Below are 27,212 nucleotides of genomic sequence, written 5' to 3' on the forward strand. Positions count from 1 at the left end.
CCGGTCCGGGAAGATCCCACATGCCACAGAGCGGCTGGGCCCGTGAGCCATGGCCACTGAGCCTGCGCGTCCGGAGCCTGTGCTCCGCAACGGGAGAGGCCACAACAGTGAGAGGCCCACGTACTGCAAAAAAAAAAAAGAACATTGGTGGGTGGGCACCATTTATGCATTCTGCCTTGACCTCACTGTACTTCCTAGAAAGGAAATGGCATACCCATCAAGAGTTCTGACTTTTACAGCTATCATCAAGGGGACACCTGCAAATTGCCTGGTCTGGAAGCAAGCAGGGGTGATGATGGTGATCCCAAAGAACTGTATATATTTTTACACTTTAAAAGCTCCTGGCTGAGGGTCTGGTTTCCAATCAGCCTGAAGCTAGGTGCTGACTGAGATCCCTCTGTTTGGAACATCACCTGACACAATCTCATTTGGGGACCTACCAACAATCGATCAGACTGCTTAGACAATCACAAAGGTTTGAGAGACAACCAAGAGCTAGGGCAAGGTTAAACAATAAGCTTCATTGCCTACACAAGGCCACAACTTCAAGACTAGGAGAGGAGGTATTTCACCTAATACAGAAAAACAAACACAAGCAAAATGAGAAAACAGAGAAATGTGTTCCAAATAAAAGAACAACAGCAACAACAAAAACAGAAAACCTTAATAAAATGAAGATAAGAAATTTAACTGATAAAGAATTCAAAGTAATGGTCATAAGATGCTCATTAAACTCAAAAGAATGGATAACCACAGTGAGATCTTCAACAAAGAGATAGAAAATATAAGAAAGTACCAAACAGAAGTCACAGATCTGAAGAATACAATAACTGAACTAAAAAATACACTAGAGGAGCTCAACAGCAGACAAGATGAAGCAGCAGAGTGGATTAGTGACCTGGAAGACAGGGCAGTGGAACTCACCCAAAAAGAACAGCAAAACCAAGAAAGAATTTTAAAAAGAGAAGATACCCTGAGGGAACTTCAGGACAACACCAAGAAGGATAACATTCCCATTATAGGGGTCACAGAGGAGAAGAGAGACAGAAAGGGGGTGCAAATCTTATTTGAAAAAAAATAATGGCTAAAAATTTCCCTAACCCAGAGAAGGAAGCAGATATTGAGGTCCAGGGAGCACAGAGAATCCCAAACAAGATGAACCCAAAGAGATCCATAACAAGACACATTTTAATTAAAATGTCAAAATTTAAAGATAAAAAGAGAATCTTAAAAGCAGCAAGAGAAAAACAACTTTTGATGAACAAGGGAACCCCTATAAGACTAACAGCTGATTTTTAAGAAGAAACTTTGCAGTCCAGAAGGGAAAGGCATGATATATTCAAAGTGCTGAGAAGAAAACACTTCCAACCCAGAATATTTCTACCCAGTAGGATTGTCATTCAAAACTGAAGAAGAGATGAAGATTTTTCCAGACAAGGAAGCACCAGTAAACTGATTTTACAAGAAATGTTAAAGGGTTGTCTTTAAGCTAAAAAGAAAGGGCATTAATTAGTAACAAGAAAACATAAGAAAGTAAAAATCTTACTGGAAAAGGCAAATATGTAGTAAGGTAGTGGATTATCACTTATAAAGCCAGTAGTAAAGTTAAAACAGAAGCAGTAAAATTAACTATAACTGCAATAATTAGTTAAGCGATACACAAAATAAAAAGATGTCAAATATGACATCAAAAACATAAAACATGGAAAGAAGGAGTAAATGCAAAAAGCTAACCAGCATTTCTAGAGAAAATACACAGATAAGAGCCACATTAAAGTCTTGAAATATTCCATGGCTATCATTCCAGTACATCTCCATTTAATTCCAACAGTTTAGCCCATGCTAAGGAGTCCATGGGTTTAGGAAATTAGCAGTAAATTATTATAATTTGAGTCAGGTGAACTTTAAGTGCAAATGTTTTAGAAGTTTTATGTTTCTTGCAAGATATTAACACAGCCCTTGCAACTGATAGATGAAGCTGTGAATTTGGCACATGCATTTTTGTCCTTTTCAATAAACAGAGACCATGAGAAGCAGTTGACTTTAATTGGTAGAAACAACTATACACCATTAACATCTGACAGCAGGGGGTCATCAGCACTTAGGTTCTGTGTTATAATCTGCAGGGACTTTAATTATCATCATCCCACAAGGCATGCTGTTGATGCACTCTATTGATAGCAACTTCCTTATAGAATCTGGAGAAAAGGAAGTAGAAATCACCCTAAAGGCCTTGATAAGACATACGCATGCCAAGGGTAGGAAATACATTCTCTGAAAATAGAAGAATCTGCCTAATCAATCAAGTTACAACTGAGAATCAATATCCTCAGGATATTTACCTCAAAGTGAGGAAAACTTTTTTCCACCTTGTACTCTAAGGGAGAAGTAACATATTTAGTAAATTCTTTAAAGTTTAAAAGCAACTTAATACCAATTTGGGTCTGCTGCTTCCGCCCAGATGCCAAGACGGCCAGAAAAGAGTTGTAGTGTGATCTAAAAAAATAAAGCAATAGCAGGTCCTGGTTGTGGTATAAGCATCCTATATGTGTTCCAGTCCCCATGACCCTGGATCATATTGCTTAGATATTTTGGTATTCAACAGGACAATTTTCAGCAAGGGACACAATGATGCTTCCACTAGACTGGAAACTGAGATTGCAACGAGGTAAATATTCAGGAAAAGATCTTTTGGTGTTAGAAGTGATTTATTCATACTTACAGGGAAAATAGGATTACTGCTCTAACACTGGGTCTAAGAAGTATACTGAGAGACCCTAGATGTTACCTGCTTGTCCCACCATGCCCAGAGCGGAGGTTTATAACTACTTTTGCAACTCTCTAAAGGCAGGTCTATCTAAAGTTCAGAACACTTCATAGGGAAAAGAACTATATTCAGCTCAATGCTCTGCCGGAGTAAATGGGTAATGTGAAGAGAGTAACATTTAATCATCCATTCAAGGAGATTTAAATTTTTGTAATGTGGTTTCTTTGTAACCAGTGATTTGGTTACATAATCCTAGGTAACCACCGGCACAAGAAAACGGAATTTGGTATGCCAAGATAAAGAAAACTGCAAATTCTGATTCAGTCATTCACAAAAAATAGGATTACATAGCTCTATAAGCTATGAAAAAATACTTCCAAATTCTATCATAATAGAGTTTGGAGATACAGCTCATTGGTTCTCCCATTGCTTAACTATAGTATCTCTATTTTCCATTAAGGCTTAGACAGCTATTGGGAGTGGAAAGATGTTAACATGAGGTAGAGAAAACCTGCTCTTTTCAGACAAAGGTGATTACAGTGACATGATATCAAATCAAAGGGCTATCTATACACTTATCTCCCTATTTCTCTTCTTTGGGACTGGGCTCACACAGCAGGGGAGTACATTGGATAAACCGACGAGAGCAGCAAGGACAAACCTTACTGTGTTTCAAACAAGGAGCACGCCTACATCAAATAAATTAGGTAAGCCAGCATGGTCATGGGCAGTAAGTCAGCCACTGGAGTTAGCTTCCCTGGGCTGTGTTCAGTGACCTGTGAGAAGGCAGCAAGCTGTTTAACGAGCCAGTGGGCCAGCCATGGGCTCTGTCAGAACAACGTGAGGTAGCTCCTTAGCAGATGCTGGAGCTGGGCTACGAGGTGAGCATAGAATAGAAGATACGCGGACCCCAGTGTCCGCAGTCAGTTGGAGTCAAGATGAAGCCACGGTAGTTTTACTGTAAGGCTAGTAATGGACCAAAAGAAGCATGATCACTAGTTACAAGCTTTAGGACCAGGAATATCCAGAAAAAGAAACTTCACTAGAGTCACGGAAACCACCTTGTGCGTTCCCTGCCAGCAGGAGTCCAGGAGTGCTGCCCCTTGCCTCGTTCCCAAGCCAGAAGCATCCATACCCCTTCTTTCCTCACACACTGGAATATCAGGAGAGAAGCAGGGGAAGCAGAGAGATCTGAGCCACTGAGCCTTTTTAACTCAATGGAAGACTAAAAATAATCTTAAGAAACTCCTTTTACTGCAGGTTCAGACTAAACTTAATCTGGTTTGAATTTATCTAATAGTTCTGCTAATCAGAAGTGAGAGCCTATAACAAAAGATTTTTTAAAAACTTATGGTATGAGTTTATTCCTGACCATCCTTTCTCCCTCTTATTTATGTATATACTTCAAATTTCCCTTTGCCTTTCTTTTCCCCACTATTGCATATGGAATATATTTCCACTTAAGTTAACCAGAGTGGATTTCAGTTGCTACAACCAAAAATCCTTAACTAATAAAAACTGTCACATTTTTATTCTTTAAAAAATAGAACTATAGACCTAATTCAGTAACAGGTATAAGTCCTTTTATATATTTTTAATGTATTAATCATCTGGAATATATGTACTCCCTTCCAATGTCCTTGAATTTCACTCTAGAACATTCATAAAAAACAGAGGATGGATCTACTTATTTATTTAATCAAAAAGCCTTTGAGACCTGAATTATTGGTATAGTTACATTGGTATTTCTCCCACCATGATTCTTTTTAAAAATTTTAATCACTCATACTTTTGCCTGTTTAAATGAAATATTTCACTTTAAAAAATCCACATTTTTCTTCTATTATCTGAACTGTATTCTAAGATAACACAGGTACTTCAGCCTATTTTTTACAGAAGACAACCATACACATATTAATTACTACAAGGATTAATTAATTTATTGCAATATATCAATAATTTTATTATTTTAAGTCTAGAACTTTTTTATAAGAGCAATCTATTAAAATTATGGATAAAATATAAAGTAACAAGAGTGAAACATTTTTAATTTGAAACTAAATTTTATAAAAGGTCCTAAAGACAAATAGCTTTAATATTCTGAACTGATTTTCTTACAGAGTAGTTTTGTATTTGTTTGTTTACTTTTATTAAATCCTATATCTTGCCAGAAATCTGCAATCAAAGTTACTTTTGGAGATAATATAGTACTGAGTTCAGAGCACCTTTATAGTCTCCTAAACATAAGCTACAAAAATAACCTAAAATTTGTCTTGAGAAAGAACATATTCTTTAGACTCTTTTCAAGATATGAGAAAACCAAATTTTTAGTAGTTTACTGTCACAGGGGGAAAAATAGCTAAATATCTAAAAGAGCCCTACATTAAAATCTAGCAACCTTTAATTATGTAGACGGCCATTTTTAAAGAGTCAATATGTTGGAGGAAAAAGATAATAGGCTTCAGAATTATATGGATCTGAGTTTAAATTGTGGGTCTAACCCTTACTGTCCTTCATATATTATACAACGCACATTTTTTTCACATTTTACAGAAAACAATCAACAGTTGCTGTCTATCAGTCTTAATGTAGTTGTCACTGCTTGCATATGAGCAAGCATCAAAAGTTTCAGAGTCAAAAGTGGTAGAACTTGTGGCTTGCAAGGCAAACGTGGATAAAATAGTAGAATACATTTTAACTCTAGGAGAAATGATTGTGAGGAAGAGGTAGGATCAGTGGTGACTTGATACGTTTAGTAACAGTCATAGAGAAGAACAGTTCTTGCAAAGCCAGCTTTAGAGTACAGTACAAAAAGCTTTGATTTCCTTTACGGATTCCTTAAATGCTGTTTAACTTTCTGGTGTAACAAAGTATTATAGAGCTACAGAAGAGCATAATGTGTGCATAACCATGGACATAGTTTATTCTGCATTAAAAAAATTAATTCAGGAGTCAGACTTACTATTTTACTTTCATATATGTAAAACATAAATATATGAACATTTATATGTCAAATTAAGCCTAAAAGAGATCCTTCAGTAAGTGTACAATTCCAAGAAAGTATTGTGTCACAGCAAAATTAACAGCATCATTTTCAGTAGTGGGTAAGATAATGGTACATCTTCCAATTAATGCACCTTAGATTGGATGAAACACAGTATTTGCTTTTTTACCTTAGTCAAAAATTTGATTTTGTCCTGCCTAAGCTTCAGTTTTCTTATTCATAGTATTTATGGGAAAATTAGAAGTACTATATCTTTTTAAAAAAGCCTATCATATGATATATCTTCAACATAGTTATTACTATTATTATCATTGATCAAAATGCCCATATTTCCCATTAAAAAATTAGCTGGTACCCAAGAAACAGTGAAAAAACAGATGATTACTTTTTCTCTTTTACTATTGCATAAATACATTGCTTATTGTCCCTAGGATAGTCTCTCATATTAAAAACCCCCGGGAACAGATGCTAAAATGGTTCCTATTCTTGTGTGATCGAATATTTCTACTTCAAGAAAAATGATAGTAGTATCAAGAACTACCTATAAGTAGTCACATTTTTGGTGGATAAATTATAATTTTTATGTCAACATTTTAAAAAGTATTAAGGCATATTTTTGTCTTTTCTTTAAAATAATAGTACTTTTTTGAATTGTTACTTATTTCACATATTCAATAGGTAGTATCGATTATAATCTAGTTATTTCTTGCAATAAGCTATTTCAATATTTTATTTATTTCAACCTTTGGACTTCTTTTAGCTGCAAATTTCATTTTTTTGTTCTAAACTTAGATAATCAAATTTCAGTGATCAAGTATGAATTTAGAAAAACTTATTTATTGTTGAAAACAAATATATTATTGTCACCAAACAACATTCATAAAAGATGACAACTGGTAATATGACAACATAACATCATAGATGAAAACACCCTTTAAAAATGACAAATTCCTCCTAGAAAAATTAGCTATCAAAAATAGAAAGGATAGGGCTTCCCTGGTGGCACAGTGGTTGAGAGGCCGCCTGCCGATGCAGGGGACACGGGTTCGTACCCCTGTCCGGGAAGATCCCACATGCCGCAGAGTGGCTGGGCCCGTGAGCCATGGCCGCTGAGCCTGCGTGTCCAGAGCCTGTGCTCCGCAACGGGAGAGGCCACAACAGTGAGAGGCCCGCGTACCGCAAAAAAAAAAAGAAAAAAAAAGGATAATTATGAATTATAGAATTGTCTAAGAAGAATTCATAATTCTATTTTCCATTCTTGCTAGCTGATCTAACTAATGAGGGATGGAAAAGATGAGGCAATCGTATTTATGACACAATAAAGGGTAATCCATTAATATTTTGTATTAATATATAGGTTAACATTGTATTCTCATATATTTTCCAAGAGTTCTTCAATTGGGCCACACACATGTCACTGGGGCACATCTTGGAGATGCTCAGAATCCTTTGAAGACTACAGGTTGAATGGTCAAGTTTTCACTTAGTATAGGTGTAAGCCAGTAATATTGAGAATATTATTGCTAATATTATATCATTTATACTCACTGGCTGGTAAATCCGGATGAAATTCAAATCATGCATGTATCATAAGACTCTGAATTGTCAAACTTTACACAGTTGAAGTAATTTTAACAATCATGAGCAGTTGCAGCAGCAACCTGTCTCTGGTGAAAAGCAATGCCTGTCACCCCTCGCCCCCAATTCCCCTGTGTAAATACGAATCTATGTTCCCATTGTGCCAGCTGGCAGAGAATATGAAAATAACCCGGGTGGCCTTTGATACATTTCAAGTTAGAAAAGAGAGCATGTTGCCGTGGTAAAGAAGAGATGGAAAGAAATTAATACAGATTTTTTTAACTAGCATATTCACACCATGCTTTTATTTTCCTTTTTAAATTGATTCTTATAGTTTCTCTATAGAAAAATCAAATGCATAATAGAAAAAAATGGTAAAATAAAGAAGAACCAAAAACCACCACCTGCACATTATGTATTTTATAATCTTTTTCATTTATTATTCTTTCTAAAGCTAGATGACATTACAGGATGAATTCTATTTTATATCTTATTTTTAACTTAATACTTATATCAAAGAATTTTTCATGTTTTCATCTTCCTGTTTTCAGTTTATAAGTGATATTATGATAATGCCTATACAAGACTTGGTATTTTCAAATTTTCACTCTTTACTAAACAAAAAGAATCACACTACTATTTTATTTTGTGTAATAAGATTCTAAGTGAGACTGAATTTGACAAATGTGAACAGGGGAGGGCTATGTCTTCACTATTGTTACCAAACTGTAGATTTGGGCAAGTTACTGAATCTCCCTTAGTTTCAGTCTCTTTACCAATTAGATGGACATGTATCCCTAGTTCAGATGGTTTTTATGAAGCTTAACTTAGACTATGTACAGACCCCTATATCAAGAAGCTGATTCATCTCCTTTTCTTTTTGTTTCTCCTTTTAGAGTGTGCTCTCTTTGAGAATTGACTGATCATAAAGAAATGTTTTATTTATTTCTGAGATGTTACATCTAATAATGACACTAATTACATGTTACATCTTTGACAATTGTCTTTCAGTGTTAAACTTTTTATGTTTCTGAATGTAGACTGCTTGAAAGACAGATATTTAATTTTTTATAATAACTTCAGATGGTAAAAAATATTCCTCACTTGAAAGTTTTAATAAAAATTTGCTTTAATCTTCTTCTTAATTTTTGCAAAGACTTAAAAATATAATCCTTTGACCTTTATAAAATTTAAATAAGTTTATAATGTCAAGGTGAGAATTTAAATTGCTCTGAGCAGTTTTTTTGTCACTTGGTTAACAGGTATCCTAGAGAATTTACTGAATAAGGATGCTCTTCTCTAATGACTTACGACACTTTCTTTGAGTGATTCCAGGCTTTCTTTGGATCCACCTCTTTCATTTTGCACCAGTAGCAACTGCCTTTACCACAGTATTGTAAAAAGACTAGTCTTGCTTCACCAACATGAGAACAGTTTTTCATTATTTCTATGATAAGTTTTATTTACTGTTGATTCATCATATATGGATCAGTGAAGGATAAACATAAAACCAGGCATCCCATTAAGAGTCACCTCAACTCATAGCAGTGGTGGCTGAATTGTTAGTCAGGAATTTTAGGAAGAACATTCCTCAGAGATTAGGGTGAAAGTTTTTATATTACCAAAGCCAAGACTGGATCATTGCTGGTCTTCCATAACAACAAGCTGATGTTTGTTAAGGATTTATTATGGTCAGACCAAGTAGTATTCTAAGTCCTTAATGTGTATTCTCATTTCTTCCCTCAAAACAATCTTGTAATTATCTCCTAATGACCTTTGAGGGTGCTCAAAGAGCCAGAGGATACCATGAACAAAGAGCTAAAGGACCAGGAGAGCAATGTCTCAAAAAAAAGGCAATGTGAATAAAGACATAGAAAATACAAAAAGGAATCGAATAGAAATTTTGGAGCTGAAAAGGTACCATAACTGGAATATCCCATGAGGAAACTGATGTACAGAGAGTCAGGATCACATATCTGGTAGGAGACAGAGCCAGAATTGGAACCTACGTGAAGTTCATTGTCCACCGTCTTGTCTACCTGACTACAAAACTTCCCAGTGGGCATCAGGTTCCCTCTATTCCTTTCACTTGCACTGGCCAGCCCCATAGCCAGACATTTACATTGTGTAAGAATCTTCCTTTAGGACTTCCCTGGTGGCGCAGTGGTTAAGAATCCACCTGCCAATGCAGGGGACATGGGTTCAAGTCCTGGTCCAGGAAGATCCCACGTGCCATGGAGTAACTAAGCCCATGCGCCACAACTACTGAGCCTGCACTCTACAGCCCAAAAGCCAGAACTACTGAAGCCCATGTGTCCTAGAGCCCGTGCTACGCAACAAGAGAAGCCACTGTAATGAGAAACTGGCACACGACAACGAAGTAGCCCCCGCTCGGCGTAATTAGAGAAAGCCCACGCACAGCAACGAAGATCCAACACAACCTACGTAAATAAATAAGAATCTTCCTTTAAAGCCCTTGACCTGAAAATGACAGTTAAACAATCATCCTAGCAAAGAATTTTAATAGTTACTTAAGATATGGGAAAAGACTTAGACTACAAACAGATAAATGAAACTTAGTATAAGGTATCATTTTGCCTAAAATATTTTGATATTTGTAAAAAATTTTACAACCCAAAATTAGCAGAATACAGGGCTACAAATCTCTCAAGACCCTGATTTTGGGACTCTAAGAATATTCTGAAAAGCCATACGACAGTGCGTACTCTACCCACTGAAAACTCTTAGATTCATTCACCTGAACATATTCCAGTTCAACAAATCTATCATTTAAGAAATCAGAACTATGGATCAAGATATATAGACAAATAGCTTTGAACTTTGTAAATTTTACCAACCTCAGTTAAGGAAATGAGTGACCAAATGATTATGATGTAAGTTCCAATAAAAAAAAAGATTTTTATATTCAACAAATTTCAAATACTATAATTATAAATGTATTTTACTGAAAAAGTACATCAAATGTTAAAAGTGCTAAACTCGGGGTGGTAACACTGTAATTAATGGTTCTTTTCTTCTTTACACTTGTGGATATTTTAAATGTTTCCACAAGAAGCATTTAATAATTTTATATATATTCAAAATATGATGGAAAATAGAAAAAACAGACAGCAAAACACATACTCAGTACTATGGTAATTTGGAGGACAAAATGTGAGCCTAGGAATATTAAGATTAGATGAATTATTTGTTCATATTCCTTTCCTTTGGCCTGCATATCTTCATGTTCTCTTGTTTTTATAATCAAAATAAATTATAGAATATTACAATCTTTATAATGACCAAAAAATTACCAAGATGTTCTTGAAAAGGAAATGTAATGTGAAGATGTGTTATTTTCTTTCTCATTATAAAACTAATTCTTGGCAACACCAAAATTGGGTGCTGATTGCTCCAGATCTCTGAGTATCAGGCAGGCTTTTGTCCCTCTCAGCTACTGAGTATTTCCAACACACAGCACACTGTTACAGAGAAGCTAGAACTTCAAAATTATTTGTTAAATTAATTCCAATACTCTGTCTACACCAATAGAAGGTCAAGTCCTGACTGGTTAGCAGAAACTCACTCATGTGATATTAGAGATCCTTCCCCTTCAGGCAGAGCACAGACTCCAAATAAAATGGGGATTTTTCCATTAACTTCAATACTTATTCTTCTTACCTCTAACTTGATAGTATATAACCTTGGGAAAACTACTTAAACATTTTATTATTTCTCCCACTGTCAAAATGAAGACAGCATTATCTAATTTTTAGGATTACACTATTAAGTAGGTAAATGTTAATATAACATTATATGAACTGCAGGTTAGTTATATTAACATTTACCTACTTAACATAGTAATCCTAAAACTTCATCTGAATATATGATGAAACAAATTGAGTTCAACCATATTGTACACTTTTGTAACTCATTGACTTTTTTTTATATGACGGCATGTCTTAAATTTTAAAGGAGTAATCTTGTTTTATATTTTTATCTTGAGGAATTTGAAATAACAATACCTCATTCTTTTTTTGCAGGTTATTTTGGTGCATCACTCAGTGAAATCATACAAAACTTGTTTTACACCATGTCCATTTAATTATCTTCTTGGCAGAAACTGTTAACAAGATTGTGAAACGCAATAGATTTTTAATACCTAAATAAATTAGAATGCTGCAATCAAGGCCCTTCAATACATCTAGTTTCCATTGTAAAACAGAATTTTCATTAATATGCTATATATTTTCTCTAATTGTAGCACTGAATATGAATTTGTAGTAGGGATTTTAATTTGTATCACTATCATGAGGAAATAAAGAGATATGGGTTACTGTATATTTGTTTTCTTAATAGATCTTTTTAAAAAATGAAGAATATTTTATGAAATACTAATGTATAAACAGAAAATTGAGACTTCCTGTGGTGAAAGAATTTATCAAGGCTTTCAAATGGTGATAAATTAAGTTGAAAAAGACACAAAAGGAGCCAAAAAAACACTTTAATTTTAAATAGTGTGCATAGATATTACACACAAATAGAAACTTGTATAAGTGCATTGGGAATCATCCTTATAGTCTGAGTCATAAAGCATGTCTCAAAAAAATTTCAACAGGTTGAATTTACATAGAGTATGTTCTATGACAACAAAGGAATAAGCTGGAAATCATAACAAAAAGATACCTAGAATACACTCAAATACTTGGAAAATAAATGACGTATGTGTAAATAATCCATGGGTCAAGAAAAAAAAATTTCAAAGAAGAATAGAAAGTATTTTGTACTGAGTAACGACAATATGACATATCAAAACCAGTGTAATATAGCTAACATTGATCATTTGAAAATAAATCACAAAAAGTTAAGAACAAAAACTTTTAAATGAAAGAAGAAAAAAATGATAAAGAAAAGAGCAGAAATTATGAGGGGAAAAACACCAAATTAGACAAAATATCTGAAGTCAGAGTTGGTTCTATGAGAAGAGCAATAAAATTGATAAAACTCAATGAACAAAAAGCAGTTGCATTTCCACAAACTAACAATGAGCAATTTAATAAGGATATTAAGAAAATAATTTCTTTTACAATAGCACCAAAAATAATAAAATACTTAGGAATAAACTTAACCAAGGAAATGAAAGACTTATACACTGAAAACTACATAACAATGCTGAAACACTGACACAAATAAATGGAAAGATATTTTGTGTTCATGGACTGGAAGACTTAATACTGTTAAAATACCCATACTATCCAAAATAATCTACAGATTCAATGCAATACCTATCAAAACCCAATGACATTTTTTGCAGAAATAGAAAAAATAAAATCTAAAATTCATCTGGAATCAAAAAGAACCCCAAGTAGCCAAAACAATCTTCAGAAAGAATAACAAAGTGGTTGTGTCACACTTCCTGATTTCAAAACACTGTACACCTAAAGTAATCAAAACAGTACGGCACTGGCATAAAAACAGACATACATATGAATGGAACAGAAGAGATCCTAGAAAGAAACCTGCACATATATGGTCAAATCATCTTTGCCAAGGGTGTCTAGTCTGCATATAGAAAATGGATAGTCTTTTCAACAAATGGTGCTGAGAAAACTGTATATACACTTGCAAAGGAATGATTTTGAACTCTTACCTTATACCATATACAAAAATTAACTCAAAACGAATCAAAGACCTAAACATGAGACCTGAAACTATCAAACTCCTAGAAGAAAATATAGAGGAAAATCTGTGTGACACTGGATTTGGCAATAATTTCTTGTATAAAACCAAAAGCACAGGCAACAAACACAAAATAGGTAAATAGAACTACATCAAACTCAAAAACTGTACACAGCAAAGGAAACAACAGAGTAAAAAAAGCAACCTATGGAATGAGAGAAAATATTTGCAAAACACATATCTAGTAAGGGGTTTTATATCTAGAATATATAAAGAACTCCTATAACTGAACAACAACAACCAAGAAACTCAAATAACCCAAGTAAAAATTAGGTAAAGAACTTGAACACACATTACTCCAAAGAAGATATATAAATTGCCATCAAGCACATGAAAAAATGCTCAATATCACTAATTTCCAGAGAAATGCAAGTCAAAACCACAATCAGATATCACCTCACACCCTTTAGGATGGTCACTGTCAAAAACACAGAAAATAACAAGCATTGGCAATGCAGTGGAGAATTTGGAACCACTGTTGGGAGTATATAAAACGATGCAACTGCTATGGAAAACAGTATGGAGTTTCCTCAAAAAATTAAAGATAGAATTACTACATGATTCAGCAATTCCTTTTTTGGGTATATATCTAAAAGAATTGAAAACAGGATCTCAAAGAGATATTTGCATATATGTGTTCACTGCAGCCTTATTCACAATAGCCAAAAGGTGGAAGCAACCCAAGGGTCTGCCGACAGATGAATGGATAAATAAAATGTGGTATATGTGTACAATAAAGTATTATTCATCCTTAAAGGAGAAGGAGATCTCTCATATACTACAACATGGATGAAACTTGAGGACATTATGCTAAGTTAAATAAGCTAACCACAATAAAACAAATACTGCATGATTCCATTTATACTGAGGTATGTGAAATGGTCAAACTCTTAGAAATGGATAGTAGAATGGTATTTGCCAGGAGCTATGGGGGAAGGGAGAAAAGAAAAGTCGCTGTTCAAAAGATAAAAAGTTTCAGTTTTTCAAGATGAAAAATTTATAGAAATCTGTTGCACAACAATGTACATAGATCAGTTAACACTACTGTTCACTTAATATGGCTAAAATGGTAATTTTGTTATGTGTTTTTACCACAATAAAATAAAAAATTTGTAAGGTTTTACCAAAGACTGTAGATAGTAAAAGGCCAGAAAAAGAAATAAAGGATAGAATAATTGAAAATAAAGATTAGATTTTTCATTATTAGATATTAAAGATTTTTCATTATTAGATGCAGTCTTCTTTAACAAAAAATAGTCTCTTTGCTACCTAGAAACAATCCTAAGAAAGTTGGACAAGAACTTCCTGCCTAAAAATGATGAAATTTTGCATAATATACTAAAACACATTATAATAACTGAAGAGGTAGTCTGTGTGAAGAAACTGTAATAAATGTTAGTTCAACCCAAATTGACTTACACTTTTAATGCAATTCCAATAAAAATTCCAATACAATTCTTTAGTTATTTGAAATTATGATTTGAAAATTTATTTGGGAGACCCCATGGTCAATAATTACCAACATACTCCATTAAGAATTGTTATGAAGGTTTACTACATAGCTATAGTAATTGTATAGAACCCCTGAACTTATATGGAAACTTGATATATAACATGTTGCAGATAATAGAGAAAGGAAGAAGGTTTCAATAATTAATGCTGAGACAGCTGGCTATCTACATGGGACAATGATGATGGTAATTGAACCCTATCTCACAGCACACAGTAGAATGGAAAAGTATACAAGAAATGTGTGAAATTTTTGGAATGTTTTCATGGGCTTGGCATAGGGAAGGATTTCATAAACATACAAAAACAATTACATTAACAATGCTTAAAAATTCACCGCTGTGAAATTTAAAAAAGAAATTTGTTCATTAAAGGACACCTTTTAAAAGTGAAAACAAAAATCACAAATCGGGGAAAGATACTTGCAAATTAAATATCAACAAATAATTAATAGTAAGAAAATATGAAGTTCCCCATCAAATCAATAAACAGAAGACCACCCAATAGAAAGACAGGGCAAGAGACATGAATAAGAATTTTCACAAAAAAGGAAATACAGATTGTCAGTAAGCATATACAGATATGTTCAACCTATCACTAATTAGAGAAATGCAAGTTAAAACCAAAATGAGATATAATTTTACACTGAACAGAATAGCAAAAATGTAAATATCAAAGTTGGATAATACCAAATATTGGTGGGAATAGGGAGCACAATGAAAACTTTCATACACAGTTTGTGGCCATGTAGATGTACACAGCAACCGTGTATGCAGTTGGGTGGATCTGTACTGTCAACTTAGCTACCCTGGAGTTATGTTTCCCAGCACCTCCTTGTATAGTCGTGAGTTAACGCAGCCAAAAGGATCATTTGTGCAAGAGCTGGTAGGCAGATGAAAAGCAGCAGCTACAATCTTTTTATGTTTGAAAGATCAATTCAGAATACCTACCACCAATACAGTTTACACATACTGTCATGCTCCCTTACCTGCTGGCTCACCAGGGTGGTGTGGGACACCAGCTGGCCTGCAGTTTCTATGGCTCCTGTGGCTCTTGCAGGATCCTTATTGGGCCAAGTGCTTGGTTACCCCTGTGCCGAAGGACACCATGTTCTCCTGGAAGATATTCTCATCACGAAAGGTGAGGTCCTGGAGATAGAGAAAGAGGAGGTTTCAGTGCATCCTCTGCTCTACTTAACATCACCTTCCCTTCCTGACTGCCTGCCCTGCTGGCTTTAGACTCTGATACCAGACACAAAACAAGAGATTTATAAAGACTGTTTAACCAGTTCCCACAAGTGCATAAGGTCAAATTCTTAAAATAAATCTCTTATTGTATATATTATATCACTTGTATGGTTCTGCTTGAGTTAAACTTGATTGTTTCAGCTGATTATGAAATGGAGATAATAATACAAGTTATATCAAGAATGGCTTAATATATCACTATTAATGAAAAATACCAACTTTGTCTTTTTTTCCTATTACATCTATTTAAGGACAAAAATACACAAAATTCACCATTTATTTATAACTTATGCTTAATGTCTATGTGCTGTCTTTCTACTGAACTTTACTCAGGTCAAATTTATCATTGGCAGGAAGCATAATTCTTAGTAATGCTAGGTTCTTCCTCCCAAAAAAGTGGATGCCACCAACAGGGGTGAAGTATCCAGGGAACCTGCGCCAATTTAGCTGTCACCTGATAGCCATAGAGCATTTGTGCAGATACAAAAGGATTCATCTTAGAAGCAGCATCCTATGAAGAAATCAAAGCCAGGCAGAGAATCTAATACCCAAAGGCAATCTAAAGGAGTTAAACAGATAAGAACACAAGTGAGACAAAAAGATTTAAGAGGAGGAGCAAGGAAAGAAAAAGAGAGTGTAAATTTGAAGGTGAGAGGTAAGCCTGGAGGAGTCCTCTGAGGAAAGGGAGCCAGCTGTAGCCAGTAAGGGCAAGAGAAAAAGCCACAGCTGTGATTTTCCATTTTTCCATTTTTTCATAAAGTGCCTCTACTCCTTACAGGTATCACAGAAGACTTATGGGGATCCTAAGGACATGTTGACCTGAGGAAAGCATTACAAATATGCTACTTGTAAACTTAAGTGATAGATCAGTTAAACAATTAATAATGACCTACATAAACCTCATATATGTGGATTTCAGTATTTTGATCAATGTATTGATTTTCCTAGTATTCTGGCATTATGCTATAGACAGACATCCATTAAAAAATAAGTGGAATTCCCTGGTGGTGCAGTGGTTAAGACACGGGTTCGATCTCTGGTCCGGGAAGATCCCATATGCCATGGAGCAACTAAGCCCGTGCGCCACAACTACTGAGCCTGCGCACCACAACTACTGAAGCCCATGCTTCCTAGAGCCTACGTGCCACAACTACTGAGCCCATGTGCTGCAACTATGGAAGCCTGCGCCTAGAGCCCGTGCTCCGCAACAAGAGAAGCCACCGCAATGAGAAGCCCTCTCTCTGCACCTGGAGAAAGCCCATGCACAACAATGAAGATCCAATGCAGCCAAAAATAAAAATTTTTTTTTAATTAAAAAAAAATAAGCAATTACTTATAATGTTGCAAGGTATGAAAATATTGTTTCACACTGGTAAAATGAGTTGTAACAATATGAATGTTTAATTCCAATAAATTTTGAAATATTTCTAAAGAAACACAAGTAAATACTATGATTCCAACTCTGACAAAAATACTATGTAGACTGTAACCAATACAAAAATATCTTAACCCTGTATTTAGAATAAAATTTTTTTTTTAATTTTCAACTTTTTCTTTCAAATTTTTGTTTCCATATTCATTGTACTTTCTGTTTTGATGCAAAAATCTGTTTCTTAAAATTGAGTGCTACAGATAATCAGAATTCTGCATTGTATTTTAAATTTAATCTAGAGCTACTTTTTTTTTTTTTAAACAGAAAGCCTTCATGTTTCTAATTTTAAGGACTCTGCACAGAGCCATACTAGACTATTAGAGCTAGGATAGCAAAACGATAATTAGTGAGTTATCTCAAATTTTTGTGATTAAACAACCTTAATGGCAGGTATTAAAATGTATGTAAACAATTTTCTATAGGAATCATTCCAAAAAATGTTGTTTCTAATGATGAACTTTTACATCCTCCAGTTTATAATTCCACAGTCATTACTAAACAAACCTTTGAATATTAAACAAAGGCCCATTGTACATTCTGGTGAACAGACTTAACCAGAAACTCAATTTCAGAATAAGATTTAAGTATAAATTTTTTTAAGTACTAAGGGGAAAGAATTTGCTGTAACTGGGAAGTAAATACCTGCTAACCTTTTTTGTGTGTCTAAACAATGATAACCTAGACCTTTTTCAAAAGTATTTGTGACTCAGCTTCTCATAATCCCAAAAGTTCTCTAATAAAAATTTGTGAGTTTGGCTTCTACTATAACTTAATCAAGATTAAATAAATGATCTATGGTTTATAATAAATCAGACCCAGTGTCTACAACCTTCTTTTCTAAATAGTTCACCAATTAGGTTTTACACTAGATTAAATTCCTGGCTTTCAGAGCAAAAATTCTCAAGTATTAACCCCTGCAATTTATATAACAAAAATCAATACAAGTACTCATGTTAATGGTCTCAAAATGAGAAAACCAGAGTATCTGGAACAGGAGACACAGGAATACCAGGTTCAAGGGTACTGATCTTTGGTTTCCAACATCTTAGGGCTTCTGAATTATAATTGATCTCACACCACCCTCTCATAAACTGCAATATCTATTGGATTAGAACCCTGTGCATTGCAGAAATGTTTCTTTAACTCCCTAACTTTTTCACACAAGAACTGAAACCCCACAAGACAGTGCAACTAATACAATTCCATAGCTATAAATATTACTATAATTCAAGTAGTATAAATGTTAGAGAATTTCATAGATAGGTGAAATAAATAATCTATTTAAGCCCTCTGACCTTTTCATGAGGGAATTAAAGACCCAAAATGTAAAGTGGGCCTTAAGTCATAGACCTAAATTAAAAATTTGAACTATGGGGCTTCCCTGGTGGTGCAGTGGTTGAGAGTCTGCTTGCCAATGCAGGGGACACGGGTTCGTGCCTCGGTCCGGGAAGATCCCACATGCCGTGGAGCGGCTGGGCCCGTGACCCATGGCCGCAGAGCCTGCGTGTCCAGAGCCTGTGCTCCGCAACGGGAGAGGCCACAACAGTGAGAGGCCCGCGTACCGCAAAAAAAAAAAAAAAAAAAATTTGTACTATGACAAAGATACGTGATTCCAGGCTTAGATTATTGAGCAGTTGGTCCTATAAGCATAGAATTTGAGAGCAGGAAATCATGTAATTCAATCCCTTAATTTTATAGATGCGCAAACAAGGCTACTGGAGTTCCTAGGTTTGCTTAATTAAGACTATTCACAGAGTTTGTCAAATAGTCTCTGAAATCCTGAAAACATTTTCTATGCTTCTACATATAAGTAGAAAGCACTGCCTTAATCTATATTCCTTGATGAATCTTTTTTCTGGCAGTAGTTATTACTTTTCTATACTCTGAAGCCCAGATAATAAACTCATAGCTTTGTTTCAAAACAAGGTATATTTTCAAAAGCAATTTTCTAGTATCAAAATAGTAACTCAGTCAGCCAAAACCTACTTACTGAACCAGGCACTTTGTACTTGGTGTTCTTCTAGGGTCAAGAATAAGGCAAAGACTGAAAGCAGTTTTCATTCTAGAAAGGGAGACAGGTGAGCCAAAACCTAACTACCAAGCAAAGCAAGCGAAATACACACGATTACTCCAAGTATTCATAAACGCTCTAAAATTCTAAACTCAAAAGTTGAGTCAGATTTCTAATCTGGATGATTTAACAACTAAAAAGCAATCACTGGGCTTCCCTGGTAGCACAGTGGTTCGGAGTCCGCCTGCCAATGCGGGGGATACGGGTTCGTGTCCCGGTCCTGGAAGATCCCGCATGCCGCGGAGCGGCTGGGCCCGTGAGCCATGGCCGCTGGGCCTGCGCGTCCGGAGCCTCTGCTCCGCGGCGGGAGGGGCCGCGGCGGTGAGAGGCCCGCATACCGCAAAAAAAAAAAAAAAAAAAAAGCAATCACTAGTAAGTGGCCCAATAAACAGGGAGTTTTGGGAAGAATGATTTCTGTAGCAAATCATTTAGACTACCAATAATTGCTAGAGGGGCTGTATGGGGGTTTTTTTGTAATAAACTGTTTATTTTCCATCAATCCTTATTTTCATTTTCTGTTAAAAGAGTCTACAGAAGAACAGCTTAAGAGTCCTCAGTGGAAGTTCCTACCCGTCAGAGCTGCAGACCAGGCTTCAGTAGGAAATTGCTGCACAGACACAGAGGGGACCAGCAGGCCTTCAGGCCCGTCTGCAACCTCGGGCTGGAGAGCAGTAAACTTGAAAGCTGCAGCAGTCCGTCTGGCCTGAAATTCCTCCTCGAGCGCAGCCGTTCAGCTGCGGCCTCCTCTTCCTTTTCAATCTCTTCCGGTTTTTCTGCGGAAGCAGAGATTAGGCTGACCGCCTGAAGGAGGTCACGTGAGACGGTGCCCCGGCGCATGCGTGGAAACTCCGAGGCCGGCATCGCGACGTGGGACCAACAGGGTGGGCTCATTTTCTGTTGCACTGGTGGCAGTGACCACAGAGCACAGAGGAGAGTATCACCCAGTATGGTGACAAGACGCCTCTGTGAGAGGCTGGTTGTCAGCTCCGGGATCAGTAACCACCAGAAGTCTCGGTTCTCGGAAAGCTGCCTGGATCTGGTTACTGAAGGTTCCGGGAGAGTAGCGGCCGGGAATGGGAGCAGATCCCGTGGCAGCGGCAAACTTCAGCCCAGCTCACTGACCAGTATTCCTGAAAGACATGGCCGTGACGTAAGCTGGGTCTTCAGTGGCAACCAGGGCACGAGGTGGCAGAAGTTTCTCCAGGTTCTCCTCAGATTTATTATGTAAATGCCATCACGTTTCCCTTTGTAGATGTACTGTTTCATTTGGAAGTCACGGTTTGTGCCACCTAAGTAAATCCCCACTGCAAGGAATTTAAGGACATTCTCCTCCTTCATTTGCAGGACATCACGGGCTGCAGGTATTATTAAAGTTTCCCTTTAAGTTATCACAGGAAACCAAGACACTGCTTGTAGAGACCCCTCTCTGGGTAGCGCAGAAAGGTGAGTCCATTTTTTTTAAGCACCAAAGAGTTACCAGCATCAGGAGAGCCAATTAAATGAAAACAGAAAAAAAAGTCCCTTGAATTTGAAACTTTGAAACAAAACATTCTCCCTCCCCCCCACCACACACACACATTAATCAGCAAATAAGAAAACAAAAGCAAATATAAGGAAAGTGAGTAACCTCATCCCACAAGAAATGCTATAAGAAATCTTGAGTTCATTGAATCAGTGACTAAGGAGAATATCTAATTCCAAAGAAAATACTTTTGAGTATTTTAGTAGTATTCCTCCAAGATATTAGGTATATTACACCATTTTTATTTTTCCTAATTTCTAGGCACTTTAAAAATTTAAATCTACAAATTATTTTAATTTAAAACATTCTATTTTCCTATTAAAATTAATATGTCTTTTTAGAAATACTTTGTATTAATCTATATTTTAACACTGTATTCTCATATATTTTCCAAGAGTTCTTCAATTGGGTCACACACGTCACTGGGGTACACCTTGGAGATGCTCAGAATCATTTGAAGACTACAGGTTGAATGGTCAAATTTTCACTTAGTATAGGTATAAGTCAGTAAAATTGAGAATGTAATTGTTAATAGTATATCATTTATACTCAGACTGGTAAATCCTGATGCAATTCAAATTATGCATATATTAGAAGACTCTGAATTGTCAAACTCTACACAGTTGGAGTAATTTTAACCATCATGAGCAGTTGAAGCAGCATACTTCTCTGGTGAAAACAACACCTGTCACCCCTCGCCCCCAATTCCCCTGTGTAAATATGAATCTATGTTCCCGTTGTGCCAGCTGGCAGAGAAAATGAAAATTCTGTGGTGGCCTTTGATACATTTCAACTTAGAAAAGAGAGCATGTTGCCGTGGTAAAGAAGAGATGGAAAGAAATTAATTAAACCCCCTAGAGATACCCTATAATTTTTATAATCTATAAAAAGAAATTATGCCATATAGACAGCTATAGAAATCTTCACAGCTATATATTGAATTATCAGTATTTTATAATTTTAATATTCTGGCAACAAGGCCAACTGCAAATTATATCCCGATTGTTTTAACTGGCATCATACTGTCATCAAGAGTATAAACGAAATGGAGAAATTACTTTCTAGTCAATTGTAAACAATTTTGTAATTCATTATCATTCAAAACAATGAGAAGAAGACCCAGGAAACCCCAGGAAATACTAGTGAGGATGGATAGAGGGTAATGGAAGAGAAATAAACATACAAATGTTAAAGAAAAAAAAAATCAACTCTAAGACAAAAATAAACCAGTTATTAGGAGCAAGGTATGGTGAAATCAGTTTAACTAGAGCAATGGATAAAATTGAGGCAAGTAGTGATACAGCAGGAACATACCCAATACATCCAGTAATCAAGACGACACTGAAATGAGGCAACAGTGCCTTGGCAGAAAGGCTTACCTTTAAAGGGCATGACCGGCTCAGAATCATGTTTGAAGTAGAGGAACTAACACAGTGGGATATCATGGGTTAAATCCTATCTCCCTATATTCTGTAGAGCTATCTATTTAAAACTGGGCATGACATAGACAATTTGAGAAAACAATAATTACAAAATAAAAATATATGAAAAACAAAGTGTAATAACTGCTTACGGTTTACTGGTATCTTAGGGAATTTAGACAAGCACAGATAAAAATGCTTCAATTCTAAATTTGCAAATGTGCTGATGATTATTTCATTGAATTTAATTAATGCATTGTCATTAAACCAAAAGCAAATCTAAGTGTATCATTTATGATTCTACCTCCTTGAGAACTGGGATAAAGTTCATATTTAAATCTCATGCAGTATATCAGCCCTTGGCTACAAAGTTAACCCCCAAATCACCTACTATTTGCATTGCAGTTTGACTATGCATTTACTCTTGTTCCATATGCTTTCACATTTGTGAAAAAATGTTAATTTTTTAAAAAAGAAGTCAGTTCCCACTGTTGATGACTGAAACAAGGGAAAAGTTAAGGCATCTAAGAAAGTGATAATCTTTAGGCAGAAAACATTTTTTTGGTTAAAATAAAACAATGAAATTTTAAATTCTGCAGTGGCTCCAGTTAATATCCTAAATGGACTTGTCATTCTTTCTGATCTGTACAGAGACAAATCAGAAATTTTGTGAAATATCAAATGCTTGTGTCAATACTTTTTGGTAACAACTATGTTACACGTGGTATCTTTTTTTTTTTTAAACATCTTTATTGGAGTATATTTGCTTTACAATATTGTGTTAGTTTCTGCTGTATAACAAAGTGAATCAACTATATGTATACATATATCCCCAAATTCCCTCCCTCTTGCATCTCCCTGCCACCCTCTCTATCTCACCCCTCTAGGTGGTCACAAACCACCGAGCTGATCTCGCTGTGCTATGTGGCTGCTTCCCACTAGGTATCTATTTTACATCTGGTAGTGTATATATGTCCATGCCACTCTCTCACTTCTTCCCAGCTTACCCTTTCCCCTCCCTGTGTCCTCAAGTCCATTCTCTATGTCTGCGTCTTTATTCCTGTCCTGCCCCTAGGTTCTTCAAAACATTATTTTCTTTTTTTTTGTAGATTCCATATATATGTGTTAGCATATGGTATTTGTTTTTCTCTTCCTGACTTACTTCACTCTGTATGACTGACTCTAGGTCCATCCACCTCACTACCAATAACTCAATTTCGTTTCTTTTTATGGCTGAGTAATATTCCACTGTATATATGTACCACATTTTCTTTATCCATTCATCTGTTGATGGACACTTAGGTTGCTTCCATGTCCTGGCTATAGTAAATAGTGCTGCAATAAACATTGTGGTACATGACTCTTTTTGAATTACGGTTTTCTCAGGGTATATGACCAGTAGTGGGATTTCTGGATCATATGGTAGTTCTATATTTAGTTTTTTAAGGAACTGCCGTACTGTTCTCTATAGAAGCTGTATCAATTTACATTCCCACCAACAGTGCAGGAGGGTTCCCTTTTCTCCACACCCTCTCCAGCGTTTTTTTTTTTTTGTAGACTTTTTGATGATGGCCATTCTGACCCGTGGGAGGTGATAGCTCATTGTAGTTTTGATTTGCATTTCTCTAATGATTAGTGATGTTGAGCATCCTTTCATGTGTTTGTTGGCAATCTGTATATCTTCTTTGGAGAAATGTCTATTTAGATCTTCTGCCCATTTTTGGATTGGGTTGTTTGTTGTTTTGATATTGAGCTGCATGAGCTGCTTGTATGTTTTGGAGATTAAGCCATTGTAAGTTTCTTCATTTGCAAATATTTTCTATCATTCTGAGGGTTGTCTTTTCATCTTGTTTATGGTTTCCTTTGCTGTGCTAAAGCTTTGAAGTTTCATTAGGTCCCATTTGTTTATTTTTGTTTTTATTTCCATTTCTCTAGGAGGTGGGTCAAAAAGGATCTTGCTGTGATTTATGTCATAGAGTGTTCTGCCTATGTTTTCCTCTAAGAGTTTTATAGTGTCCGGTCTTACATTTAGGTCTCTAATCCATTTTGAGTTTATTTTTGTGTATGGTGTTAGGGAGCGTTCTACTTTCATTCTTCTACATGTAGTTGTCCAGTTTTCCCAGCACCACTTATTGAAGAGGCTGTCTTTTCTCCAATGTATGTTCTTGCCTCCTTTATCAAAGATAAGGTGACCATATGTGCGTGGGTTTATCTCTGGGCTTTCTATCCTGTTCCATTGATCTATATTTCTGTTTTTGTGCCAGTACCACAATGTCTTGATTACTGTAGCTCTGTAGCATAGTATGAAGTCAGGGGAGCCTGATTCCTCCAGCTCCGTTTTTCTTTCTCAAGATTGCTTTGGCTGTTTGGGGTCTTTTGTGTTTCCATACAAATTGTGAAATTTTTTGTTCTAGTTCTGTGAAAAATGCCAGTGGTAGTTTGATAGGGATTGCATTGAATCTGTAGATTGCTTTGGGTAGTATAGTCATTATCACAATGTTGATTCCTCCAATCCAAGAACATGGTCTATCTCTCCATCTGTTTGTATCATCTTTTATTTCTTTCATCTGTGTCCTACAGTTGTCTGCATACAGGCCTTTTGTCTCCTTAAGTAGGTTTATTCCTAGGTATTTTATTCTCTTTGTTTCAGTGGTAAATGGGAGTGTTTCCTCAATTTCTCTCTCCGATTTTTCATCATTAGTGTATAGGAATGCAAGAGATTTCTATGCATTAATTTTGTACCCTACTACTTTACCAAATTCATTGATTAGCTCTAGTAGTTTTCTGGTAGCATCTTTAGGATTCTCTATGTATAGTGTCATGTCATCTGCAAACAGTGACAGTTTTTCTTCTTCTTTTCTGATTTGGATTCCTTTTATTTCTCTTTCTTCTCTGATTGCTGTCACTAAAACTTCCAAAACTATGTTGAATAATAGTGGTGAGAGTGGGCAACCTTGTCTTGTTCCTGATCTTAGTGGAAATGATTTCAGTTTTTCACCATTGAGAACAATGTTGTCTGTTGGTTTGTCATATATGACCTTTATTATGTTGAGGTAAGTTCCCTCTATGCCTGCTTTCTGGAGGGTTTTTATCATAAACGGGTGTTGAATTTTGTGAGACCTTTTTCTGCATCTATTGAGATTATCATATGGTTTTTATTCTTCAGTTTGTTAACATGGTGTATCACATTGATTGATTTGCGTATATTGAAGAATCCTTGCATGCCTTGGGTAGACCCCACTTGATCATGGTGTATGATCCTTTTAATGTGCTGTTGGATTCTGTTTGCTAGTATTTTGTTGAGGATTTTTGCATCTATGTTCATCACTGATATTGGCCTGTAGTTTTCTTTATTGTGACATGTTTGTCTGGTTTTGGTATCAGGGTGATTTTGGCCTCGTAGAATGAGTTTGGGAGTGTTCCTCCCTCTGCTATATTTTAGAAGAGTTTGAGAAGGAAGGATAGGTGTTAGCGCTTCTCTGTATGTTTGATAGAATTCACCTGTGAAGCCATCAGGTCCTGAGCTTTTGTCTGTTGGAAGATTTTTAATCACTGTTTCAATTTCAGTACTTGTGATTGGTCTGCTTATATTTCCTATTTCTTCCTGGTTCAATCTGGGAAGATTGTGCTTTTCTAAGAATTTGTTCATTTCTTCCAGATTGTCCATTTTACTGGCATATAGTTGCTTGTAGTAATCTCTCATGATCCTTTGTATTTCTGCAGTGTCACTTATACATGGTGTCTTGCGGATATGTCTTAAATCAACTGTATCAACCCTATTATGCCAGTATTAGTTGTTGAGATTAAAGAATGTGCCTATATATTCAACTGAGATTATTCAGCAGTCCCTCCTATTTTCAGGACAGTAGTCTATATGCTCATCAAGACTGTGTGAAATTGTTTCTGAGAATCTTGTGTTCTGATTCGTGCTCTCATGCCCCAAATTTGAGAACAAAATTCAGGTATATGATTTGCTGACTACCTTGAGAATTACATTCTGATGGCACAAGTGTGATAGTCAATTCCATTTCTTTTCTAGAGTGTCTGCACAATAAAGGTGTCCTAGTGTTTCATTAACTCTCATAGGTGCCATTTCCATCACCACGTTTTGATTCTAAGATCTGAGTTACTGAAGTAGTGTTTACCCCCACTTCTTCCACATGGTTTCCTATCTAATATGAATGATAACTGAAGTAGCTATGTCTACAACTTATCATTAATTTTTTTTCCCAATCGATGAGCCTTGAGTTTTTCAAAAATGTTGTTTTCTGACTCCAAACTCAATGCTGCCTGTGTAAAACTTAATTCACAGTACATCAGAAGAATGTTTCTTTTTTTTATATCTGCAATTTTGTTTGCTTTACTTTAAAATAGCATAGTGTGGGCTTCCCTGGTGGCACAGTGGTTGAGAGTCCGCCTGCCGATGCAGGGGACACGGGTTCGTGCCCCGGTCCGGGAAGATCCCACATGCCGCGTTGCGGCTAGGCCCGTGAGCCATGGCCGCTGAGCCTGTGTGTCCGGAGCCTGTGCTCCGCTATGGGAGAGGCCACAACAGTGAGAGGCCCGCGTACCGCAAAAAAATAAATAAATAAAAATAAAATAGCATAGCATAGTGTTTTATATGATTGCTATTTTCAATTTAATGAAAGAATAAGAAGTCATTAAAGGCTGACTGTATTAAAATCTTCATGCACTATACATTTAAATTATTTCTGGATTAGAAAAAGAATGTTTAATAGTTTATCTGCTAATGTGAAGAAAGCAAAGGGAAGTTATATAATATTTATTTTCCATCTATTCTGTGGCATTGATCTAGGTGCTTCACACGAATTACTTTTTTAACCCTCTCAATAAAGCTATAAGTTGGCATTATTTTCTTCATTTGCCAAAGGTGACAAGGCTAAGTAGCTAGTATATGGAAA

Source organism: Orcinus orca, chromosome 21, assembly GCF_937001465.1.
Source record: "Orcinus orca chromosome 21, mOrcOrc1.1, whole genome shotgun sequence".
NCBI lineage: Eukaryota > Metazoa > Chordata > Mammalia > Artiodactyla > Delphinidae > Orcinus > Orcinus orca.